General features: G+C 41.7%; 1 long non-coding RNA gene across 1 annotated transcript; it reads left to right on the forward strand.

Annotated features, from left to right (window-relative positions):
- Positions 1 to 3,474: 3,474 nt before the first annotated feature.
- LOC140887385 (uncharacterized) lies at positions 3,475 to 4,569 on the forward strand. The gene is made up of 3 exons (XR_012151819.1): positions 3,475 to 3,734; positions 3,807 to 3,838; positions 4,415 to 4,569. It is a non-coding gene; the product is annotated as an uncharacterized lncRNA (long non-coding RNA).
- The last annotated feature ends 6,104 nt before the right edge of the window (positions 4,570 to 10,673 follow it).

The following is a 10,673-nucleotide window of genomic DNA, read 5'->3' on the forward strand; positions in this document are numbered from 1 at the left end:
AAAGAAAAGAGGCCGAAAAAAAATATTTATGGCCCAAACGAGTGAGTTGCGAGAGCTTTTTCATATGCATACTCTACTTTTGTTGATTTTCTATAAGGAGATACTCCTTAACACATGTGATATAGCCGGAAATCTTCCAAGCAGTGTTATTTCTCTCTTGCAGAAATTTGAAGAATTATTTCCGGAGGATTTACCTCAAGGATTACCACCTTTGAGGAGAATTGAGCATCAAATTTATCTTGTGCCCGGAAGTGCATTGTCGAATCGTCCAGTTTATTGAAGTAACCAAGAGGAAACAAAAGAGCTACAAAGGCACGTAAGTGAACTTCTTGATAAGGGATTTGTGTGTGAGTCTATGTCTCTTTGTGTTGTACCTGTTTTGTTGGTTCCTAAGAAAGATGGTTCATGGAGAATGTGTGTGGATTGTAGAGCCATTAATAACATTACCATCAAGTATAGGCATCCTATTCCAAGACTAGATGATATGTTAGATGAATTGCATGGTTCTAGCATTTTTAGTAAAATTGATCTTAAAAGTGGTTACCATCAAATTAGAATGAGAGAATGTGATGAATGGAAAACTGCTTTCAAAACCAAGTATGGGTTGTATGAGTGGTTGGTTACGCCATTTGGGTTAACAAATGCACCTAGTACTTTTATGAGGTTGATGAATCATGTTTTGCGTGCTTATATTGGAAAATTTGTTGGGGTATATTTTGATGATATTTTGGTGTATAGTAAGAATTTGAATGAGCATGTTGAACATTTGAGAATTGTGCTAATCACACTAAAAGCTGAACACTTGTATGCTTACTTGAAAAAGTGTGTGTTTTGTAGAAACGAGCTTGTGTTTCTTGGTTTTGAGTTGATGAAGACAAGGTAAGTGCAATTCGAGATTGGCCAACGCCTACTTCTATTGGTCAAGTTCGAAGTTTTCATGGTCTTGCAAGTTTTTATAGGAGATTTGTTAAAGATTTAAGCACTTTGGCGGCTCCTATGACTGCGGATCAAGAAGAACGTTCCATTCCATTGGGGCGAGGAGCAAGAGAAGTTTTTTGATATTATTAAGCAAAAATTTATTAATGCTCCTTTACTTGTATTACCTGATATTTTTAATACTTTTGAAATTGAATGTGATGCGTCAGGTGTGGGAATTGACGGTGTTTTGATGCAAAGTAAATGACCAATTGCAAACTTCAGTGAGAAGCTAAGTGGAGCAGCGTTGAATTAACCTACTTACGATAAGGAATTCTAAGCATTGGTTTGAGTGCTTGAAACGTGACAGCATTATTTGAGGCCAAAAGAATTCTTGATCCATACAGATCAAGAGTCTTTAGAGCATCTCAAGGGACAACAAAATCTAAACAAGAGACATGCCAAGTGGGTGGAATTTGTAGAGACTTTTTCCTACATTATCAAGTACAAGCAAGGGAAGGAAAAACGTTGTAGCGGATGCTCTATCACGAAGGTATGTGCTTCTATCTACTCTAGATTCTAAGTTTTTGGGATTTGAGTATGTGAAAGAGTTGTATGCCAATGATCTTGATTTTGGTGAGGTTTATGCGTCATGTTTGCATGGTCCAAAGGATAAATTTTTCATGCATGATAGATATTTGTTTAAGAAATATAAGTTGTGTGTGCCTAAATCGTTCATTCGTGAGTTACTTGTTAGGAAATCACATGGGGTGGTTTGATGGGACATTTTGGTATGGAAAAAACTTATGACACTTTGCATGAACATTTTTATTGGACACATATGAAGCATGATGTTGAAAATATTTGTGAGGGGTGTGTGACTTGTAGGAAAGCTAAGAATAAGACACAACCACATGGATTGTATACTCCACTTCCCGTTCCTAGTGAACCATGGGTAGACATTTCTATGGATTTTGTTTTGGGATTACCAAGGTCTAAGAAGGGGAGGGATTCTGTGTTTGTGGTGGTTGATAGATTTTTAAGATGACTCATTTTATTGCTTGTCATAAATCTGATGATGCTTCTCATGTTGCAGATTTATTCTTTAATGAAATTGTGAGATTGCATGACATGCATAGGAGTATTGTGTCTGATAGAGATACTCGTTTCTTTAGCTAGTTTTGAAAAACATTATGGTGCAAACTTGGTACTAAACTGAAGTTGTTAATAGAACGTTAGGGACTTTGTTGCGTGCTATAATAAAAAAGAACTTGAAAAGTACCATTTCTTGAGTTTGCATATAATCGTAGTGTTCATTCTACTACGAATTTTTTGCCATTTGAAATTGTGTATGGTTTTAATCCTTTAACCCCATTGGATTTGATGTCTTTGCCTATGAGTGAACAGGTTAACATGGATCGTAAGAAAAAAGGCGGAGTTTGTGCGAACTTTGCATGAAAATGTTAAGGCGAATATTGAAAAGAAGAACTTGCAATACACAAAGCAATCAAATAAAAGCAAAAAAAAAAAAGGTTTTATTTGAACCGGGTGGTTGGGTGTGGTTGCATTTGAGAAAGGAACGTTTTCCGGAGAAGCGGCATTCTAAGTTGTTACCTAGAGGCGATGGACCTTTCCAATTCTTGGAGCAGATATATGACAATGCCTACAAATTAGACTTGCCAGGTGAGTATAATTTCAGTGCTACTTTCAATGTTTCTGATTTGTCTCCGTTTGATGTAGGTGAAGATCAAGATTTGAGGACAAATCATTTTCAATAAGGGGAGGATGATGCGATCATGGATGACTCACATGCTGATCAAGTAGCTAAGGATCTGTTGGAGATACCAAGAGGACCAGTTACTAGAGTCCGAGCTAAAAAGTTCAAAGAAGCACTTCAATCGTTGATGATAAATTGTCAAGAAGGCGTTGGAATGCTTGAAGATCACTTTGGGGAATGTTACAATATTATTGAAGTTCAAAGAAGTCAAAAAAGTGGGAAAAATATCAAAGCAGACACAAAAATAAGTGACATGGCCCGAGAAGCCCGCGCGCCTGCCTTTTCCAACAAGCCCCCGCGCATCCGAGTGAATTTTGAAGTTGTTAGACAGACGCCCATGAGAGCCCGCGCCATATACTTCGAGCGCCCGCGCCGTTTGAGTAATTTTGAGGATAGGATTTCGGAGAGCCATGCGCGCCCGCGCATCATCCTTGCGCGCCCGCGCCTTTACGTTTTTCACACAGTTCGGCATGTTTGTGTGTGTGCGAAACTTTTTGATATTTTGGCTTTATTTTTCCTATTTTGATTCTTTTAATTATATTAGGAAACTTTTAGGAGATATCATTTTTGTCTTTAGATATATTTTGAATTATTTCGCGATATCTTTTATTATTTTGTAATTGTATTATAAATACAACAAACATTCATTATTGTAACGCCCCATTTTTATCTTAAATGAGTTTATTTGAGTTAATCGGAGATTACAGAGTTCACGAGCCGACTCGATTTTGATCAGGGTCCTTTTTGCAATAATTGGATTTTTCAGGGACTAAAACGCAAATTGTGGATTTTATATATTATCTACTCTTAGAAATTGGTTGACAAAGTTTTCTTCATCCCCTCCAAGCCGTCTCCCTCCATTCTCACGCCTCCAAGCTTTTCCAAGCTTTGGGATTCCAGTCCGAGCACGATCCGGCCGTTGGAATTTATTTCTGAAGGCAGTTTAGCGATCACTGCAGCGAGAGCTCCGTTATATCATTCGTTTGGAGTTTTCAAGCCCTGTGTTAGCATCATTTGGTCGTCGAGAATTGGACGAAGAACGGTAAAGAGATTACCTTGAACCGTTGCCTTTGTTGTTGGATTGTTTAGTTGTTGATTAAACCTTTTGTTGTAGCTTATCCAGAGTTGGAACTACTGCATTGAAAGGTAAAAGCAGTCATCGTAGCGGGATAGCATACTCGGGACTGTTGGTTCTCGAGTTTCCCCTTTTTTAAATCACATATTGCATTGATACTTGTTCTAGCACGTGGAACTTGTAATTGTTTATTGATTGAGTTTTTTGTTATGTGGCTTATGTTTATGTTTCTGTTATGCATTCATCTTGAGCCTACTTTGATTTCAGCGGGCAGAACCGCCCTTTTTGTTAGACGTTTGGGAACTATGATTGAGTGGCCTAGGTTGTAGTATTTCGCCTAGTGCTAGCATACTCATTATGGTTGCTCAAAGTCTAGAGGAGTGGGATACGTGGCACCACCTCGATTGGGAGAGTCGGTGAGTCATTACGTGATCTCATCCTCGGGATCCCAAAAGCAGAGCAATACTCCCGTGTTTATCAGAATCGATATCCTGGTTTTAAAGACATGCATATCATTAACTTCGACTTGAATATGTGGTTTGATAGCATGTTGTATATTCATTACTTGATATGTTGCTTTTAATGGGATTATCATTCTCACCGGTTATCCGGCTGTTGCTTTGTTTTGTATGTGTACTTGGCAACAGGAAGGGCAGGATCAAGTCAGCATAGACCTGGTTAGCGTCCAGAGCAAGAGATAGAAGTGAGACTCGTTTAGAAGTCGAATCAGCATGTCAACCTAGTTATGTTTTGCGATCATGTTTAGTCATTCGAACTTCTCGTATATGTTTTGTAAGCAAGAAACGATGTAGGTGCTATTGAATTGAATGTTGCTCTTCCCAAAACCTTTCTTGTATTGTTATTGGAATGTCAAATACTCTTAATGCAAGTGTTTAGGTTTTGATTGAATTTATTACAGTGCCTTAACCTTTCTGGGCGAGGGGACGGCGCGGGCGCGCTTCCTTTGGCGCGGGCGCACGGCCTCTTTGCAAGGTATGAGCGCGGGCGTGCTTCCTTTGGCGCGGGCGCAATGGGTTTTGCGGGGCGTAGGCGCGGGCGCGCTGATGTCAGCGCGGGTGCGCGAGCCTCCTTTAAAAAAATATATATATATATATTGGGTTCTTGATTACTTATCGCTTGTTGTCTGATATTAGTTGTTTAGAAACGAGGTCTCACATTAAGTGGTATCAGAGAGTTAAGATTCTTGGTCGAACTAGAGTGAGCGGGTAGATCGAGTCTGCGTGTACTGGCTCCTCGCATGTGTTTGAATTATTTTAACTATGTACTTAATTCCATGCGAGCATGCTTTATTATTGAGAATTATTGAATTACATGGTTATGTGATTTAATTTATAAAGCATGATCTACTTGAGATATAACTGTTTCTGTTACCGACTGGTATCCGGTATTCCAAGCGGTTGTAAGGGCACTGATTGTAGCGATTGAGATATCTCGTGTGCTAACCTTTGATTATCAGATGGGTCCTCGTCGAGTGATAAACAGAAACACACCACCAGTTATCCCTGCGACTGAGCAAGCTAGCACTGAGGTTGATCAGTTGGATGCTTCAGCGACTCCTATGGAAACCTTGCGGAAGAGGTTTCAGTCGTTCAATCCGCCATTGTTGATGGGTTCAGAAAATCCAGTTGACTGTGAGAGTTGGTTGGATGATATGGATCAGTTGTTTGATTCCATTGACTACACAGATGACCGCCGAATCAGGTTAGTAATTCATCAGCTGCGTGGTGGTGCTAAGAGCTGGTGGATCATGACAAAGAAAGCATTTGAGAGTAGAGGTACAGAGGTTACTTGGACTCTTTTTAAATCTGAGTTTTATAAGAGCTTTTTCCCTATCTCATATCGTAAGGATAAGGGAGCAGAGTTTGCAAATCTGAGGCAAGGGAATCTGAACATTGAAGAGTATGTGGCTAAGTTCGATAGTCTGTTGCGTTTTGCACCACTAATTGCCCAAGATGAAGAAGCTAAGGCAGATCAGTTCATCAACGGGTTGAACCCCGATGTCTTCACGTTGGTTAACACCAACAGGCCTAGCAACTTTGCGGATGCCATGAATTACGCAAAGGGAGCAGAAGCAGGCTTGTGGAGGCAAAGAGGTAATCAGGGGGCACCTCAGCAACAGAGGCAGTATCAGAACCAACCATCTCAGTACCAGAATCAGCCACCTCAACATCAGAACCAGCAGCAGAGGTATGAAGGTGGAAACAGTGGGGGAAACAGAAAGGATCAGTACAAGGCAAGAGGTAAACATTTCAAGAGACAGGGGAACAGTTCGTCCAGTTCCAGTGGTTCGAAGCAATTCGGTTCAGGACTGAGTTCTGGGTCATCATCCTTGTACTGCAGCAAGTGTGGAGGAAGACACTCACCGGATCAGTGTGTGGGAGTCTTCGGCAATTGTAACACATGTCAGCAACCGGGACACTTCTCTAAAGTGTGCCCTCAACGTAATAGAAATAGAGCTCAGAGTGGGAGTTCGTCTAGACCTGCAGCTCAGCCGGAGAGGCAGTCGTCTGCAGTGCACTCTTTCCAACCCCAGCAACAGCAGAACAGACAGAGAGGTAGATCTAGTGCAAATCAGCCTCCGAGACAGCAAGCACGAGTCTTTGCATTGACAGAGGATCGGGCTCAGGCAGCACCTGACGATGTCATAGCAGGTAACTGTTCGATTTTCGGTCATTCTGCTCATGTCTTGATAGATACAGGTGCTTCCCATTCCTTTATCTCTGAGAAATATGTGTTATTTCATTCTTTGCCAACTGAATTGTTGCCTACAGTAGTAGCTGTTACTTCACCTTTGGGTGGAGGAATTGTTTCTGTCCGACTAGTCAGGAACTGTGAACTTTGTTTTGAGGGGAATTTGTTAGAATTCGACTGTATTGTGCTTGGCTTGTCAAATTTTGATTGTATTGTCGGTATAGATTCTTTGACCAAGTACAGGGCAACAGTTGATTGTTTTCTGAAAGTTGTCAGGTTCAGACCTGAAATGGCAGACGAGTGGAAATTCTTTGGTAAGGGTTCTAGACCTAGAATTCCTTTGATTTCAGTGTTATCTATGACTCGTTTGTTACAGAGAGGTGCAGAAGGATTTTTGGTTTATGCGTTGATGTACTGAAATCTAGCCCAGCTTTGGTTGACTTACCAGTGGTTAGAGATTTTGCTGATGTGTTTCCGGAAGATGTTCCTGGATTGCCACCCATTCGAGAGGTTGAATTCAGCATTGACTTAGTGCCAGGTACTCAACCTATTTCAAAAGCTCCTTATCGTATGGCACTTGTTGAATTGAGAGAGTTGAAGGAGCAGCTTGAGGATTTGATTGCCAAGGGATACATCAGACCTAGTGTATCGCCTTGGGGTGCTCCTGTTCTATTCGTTCGGAAGAAGGATGGTTCTATGCGGCTCTGTATCAACTACCATCAATTGAATCAGGCTACAGTTAAGAACAGGTATCCTTTACCCCGAATAGATGACTTGTTTGATCAACTGCAGGGTTCTTCTGTCTACTCTAAGATTGATCTGAGGTCAGGTTATCATCAGTTGAGAGTGCGAGAGGAAGACGTTCCTAAGACCGCATTCAGAACGAGGTATGGTCATTTTGAGTTTATAGTCATGCCGTTCGGTTTGACTAACGCTCCAGCGGTTTTTATGGGTTTGATGAACCGTATCTTTCAGCGTTATTTCGATGAATTCTTCATTATCTTTATCAATGATATTCTTATCTACTTGAAGAACCGTACTGACCATGCAGAGCACTTGAGGACCGTATTGCAGATTTTGCGAGTTGAGCAGTTGTTTGCCAAGCTGTCTAAGTGTGAATTCTGGTTAGATCGAGTTGTCTTTCTCGGTCATATCATTTCTGGAGATGGGATTTCTGTCGATCCCAGCAAGATTGAAGCGGTTATGAATTGGCCTAGACCTACTTCAGTGCCGGAGATCCAAAGCTTCATGGGTTTAGCTGGTTATTACCGTCGTTTCATCGAGGGTTTCTCGTCTATTGCCAAGCCTATTACCCAGCTGACTCAGAAGAATGCGCCTTTTGTCTGGACTGCAGATTGTGAGGCTAGCTTTGTTGATCTGAAGAGGAGACTGAACAGTGCTCCAATTCTTTCTATTCCGAAGGGTACTGGAGGTTTCACAGTCTATTGTGATGCTTCTAACCGAGTCTTGGGTTGTGTTCTGATGCAGCATAAGCATGTGATAGCGTATGCATCGAGGCAGCTGAAACCGCACGAGACTCGTTATCCGGTTCATGATCTTGAACTAGCTGCGATCGTCTTTGCTCTGAAGATCTGGCGTCACTATCTTTATGGTGAGTCCTTCGAGATCTTTTCTGATCATAAGAGTCTTAAGTACTTGTTTTCTCAGGCAGAGCTGAATATGAGACAGAGAAGATGGTTAGATCTGTTGAAGGATTTCGATTGTGAAATCAAGTATTATCCGGGGAAGTCGAATGCAGTTGCAGATGCCTTGAGCCGAAAGCTATGTTCTTTATCTCTTACTACTATTGGTGTTTCTCAGTTGATCGATGATTGTTGCACTTCTGGTTTAGAGTTTGAAACAGATATGGAGACTATCAGAGTGTTTGCTATTCAAGCCGAACCGGAGTTGTTTGTTGCAATCAGAGAAACACAGAAGTCTGAGCCGAGCATTCAGGTTTCAGTAGAGAAAGTCAGATCTGGGCATCAGTCTGAATTCCAGGTTAGAGATGATGTACTGTATGTGATTAACCGTATTGTTGTGCCTGATATTTCGGATTTGAGGCAGCGTATTCTTCGAGAGGCTCATTGCAGTCGGTTTAGTATTCATCCTGGAGGTCGTAAGATGTACAACGATCTGAAGATTCAGTTTTGGTGGAAGAGAATGAAGAGCGACGTAGCGAGGTTTGTATCTCGGTGTTTGAATTGTCAGCAGGTGAAAGCAGAACGGAAGCGACCAGGAGGTCTGTTGCACAGTCTATCTGTTCCTGAATGGAAGTGGGATCACATTTCCATGGATTTTGTCACGAAGCTACCACGATCCGTTCGAGGATGCGATGCCATTTGGGTAGTGATCGAACGATTGACGAAGTCTGCGTGTTTTATTCCGTACAGGATGATGTATCGTCATGATCAGATGGCTGAGTTGTATGTTAGCAATGTTGTGAGACTGCATGGTGTGCCGAAGTCGATCGTTTCAGATAGAGATCCTAGATTCACTTCTCACTTCTGGCACAGTCTTCAGGGGGCACTTGGTACTCGATTGCACCTGAGTACATCTTATCATCCTCAGACCGATGGATAGTCAGAGCGGACTATCCAGACGTTAGAGGATATGCTGCGAGCGGTAGTGCTAGACTTTGGCACTAGTTGGCAGGATTCTTTGCCTCTTGTCGAGTTTTCTTACAACAACAGCTTCCAAGCGAGTATCGGTATGGCGCCTTTTGAGGCTTTGTATGGTAAGAAGTGCCGATCTCCGTTGTTTTGGGATGATTTATCCGAGTCACCAGATTTGGGACCGGAGATGCTTAGAGATATGGCAGAGCAGGTTAAGATCATTCAGACTAGAATGAAGACAGCTCAAGATAGACAGGCAAAGTATGCGAATGTCAGGCGTAGACCTCTGAGTTTTGATCAGGGAGATCGAGTCTTTCTGAAGATTTCACCTTTCAGAGGCACTGTCAGATTCGGTAAGAGAGGGAAGTTATCTCCGAGATTCATCGGGTCGTACGAGATTCTCGAGAAGATAGGAAATCTTGCCTACAGACTTGCACTTCCTCCGTCTTTATCTGGTATTCACGACGTTTTTCACGTCTCTATGCTGCGAAAGTATCAACCAGATATTTCTCATATCCTTTAGCCTGACGAAGCCGAGTTAGACGAGACTCTGAGCTACTTTGAGCGACCGATTCAGATCCTTGATCGGAAGGAGAAACAACTCAGAACCAAGTCGATCCCGTTAGTGAAAGTGCAGTGGAGCCGTCACGGAGTTGAGGAAGCGACTTGGGAGACAGAATCTGACATGAAACAGCGTTTTCCAGAGTTATTCAGTTGACGTGAGTTCTTCTTACTGTCTTTAGTTCTTTATTCTAGCTTATGAGTTGTGGTTCTTGTTAATTTCGAGGACGAAATCTCTTCTTAGTGGGGGAGAATTGTAACGCCCCTTTTTTATCTTAAATGAGTTTATTTGAGTTAATCGGAGATTACAGAGTTCACGAGCCGACTCGATTTTGATCAGGGTCCTTTTTGCAAAAATTGGATTTTTCAGGGACTAAAACGCAAATTGTGGATTTTATATATTATCTACTCTTAGAAATTGGTTGACAAAGTCTTCTTCATCCCCTCCAAGCCGTCTCTCTCCATTCTCACGCCTCCAAGCTTTTCCAAGCTTTGGGATTCCAGTCCGAGAACGATCCGGCCGTTGGAATTTATTTCTGAAGGCAGTTTAGCGATCACTGCAGCGAGAGCTCCGTTATATCATTCTTTTGGAGTTGTCAAGCCCTGTGTTAGCAGCATTTGGTCGTCGAGAATTGGATGAAGAATGGTAAAGAGATTACCTTGAACCGTTGCCTTTGTTGTTGGATTGTTTAGTTGTTGATTAAACCTTTTGTTGTAGCTTATCCAGAGTTGGAACTACTGCATTGAAAGGTAAAAGCAGTCATCGTAGCGGGATAGCATACTCGGGACTGTTGGTTCTCGAGTTTCCCCTTTTTTAAATCACATATTGCATTGATACTTGTTCTAGCACGTGGAACTTGTAATTGTTGATTGATTGAGTTTTTTGTTATGTGTCTTATGTTTATGTTTCTGTTATGCATTCATCTTGAGCCTACTTTGATTTCAGCGGGCAGAACCTCCCTTTTTGTTAGACGTTTGGGAACTATGATTGAGTGGCCTAGGTTGTAGTATTTCGCCT

This window comes from Henckelia pumila, chromosome 1, assembly GCF_033568475.1.
Source record: "Henckelia pumila isolate YLH828 chromosome 1, ASM3356847v2, whole genome shotgun sequence".
NCBI lineage: Eukaryota > Viridiplantae > Streptophyta > Magnoliopsida > Lamiales > Gesneriaceae > Henckelia > Henckelia pumila.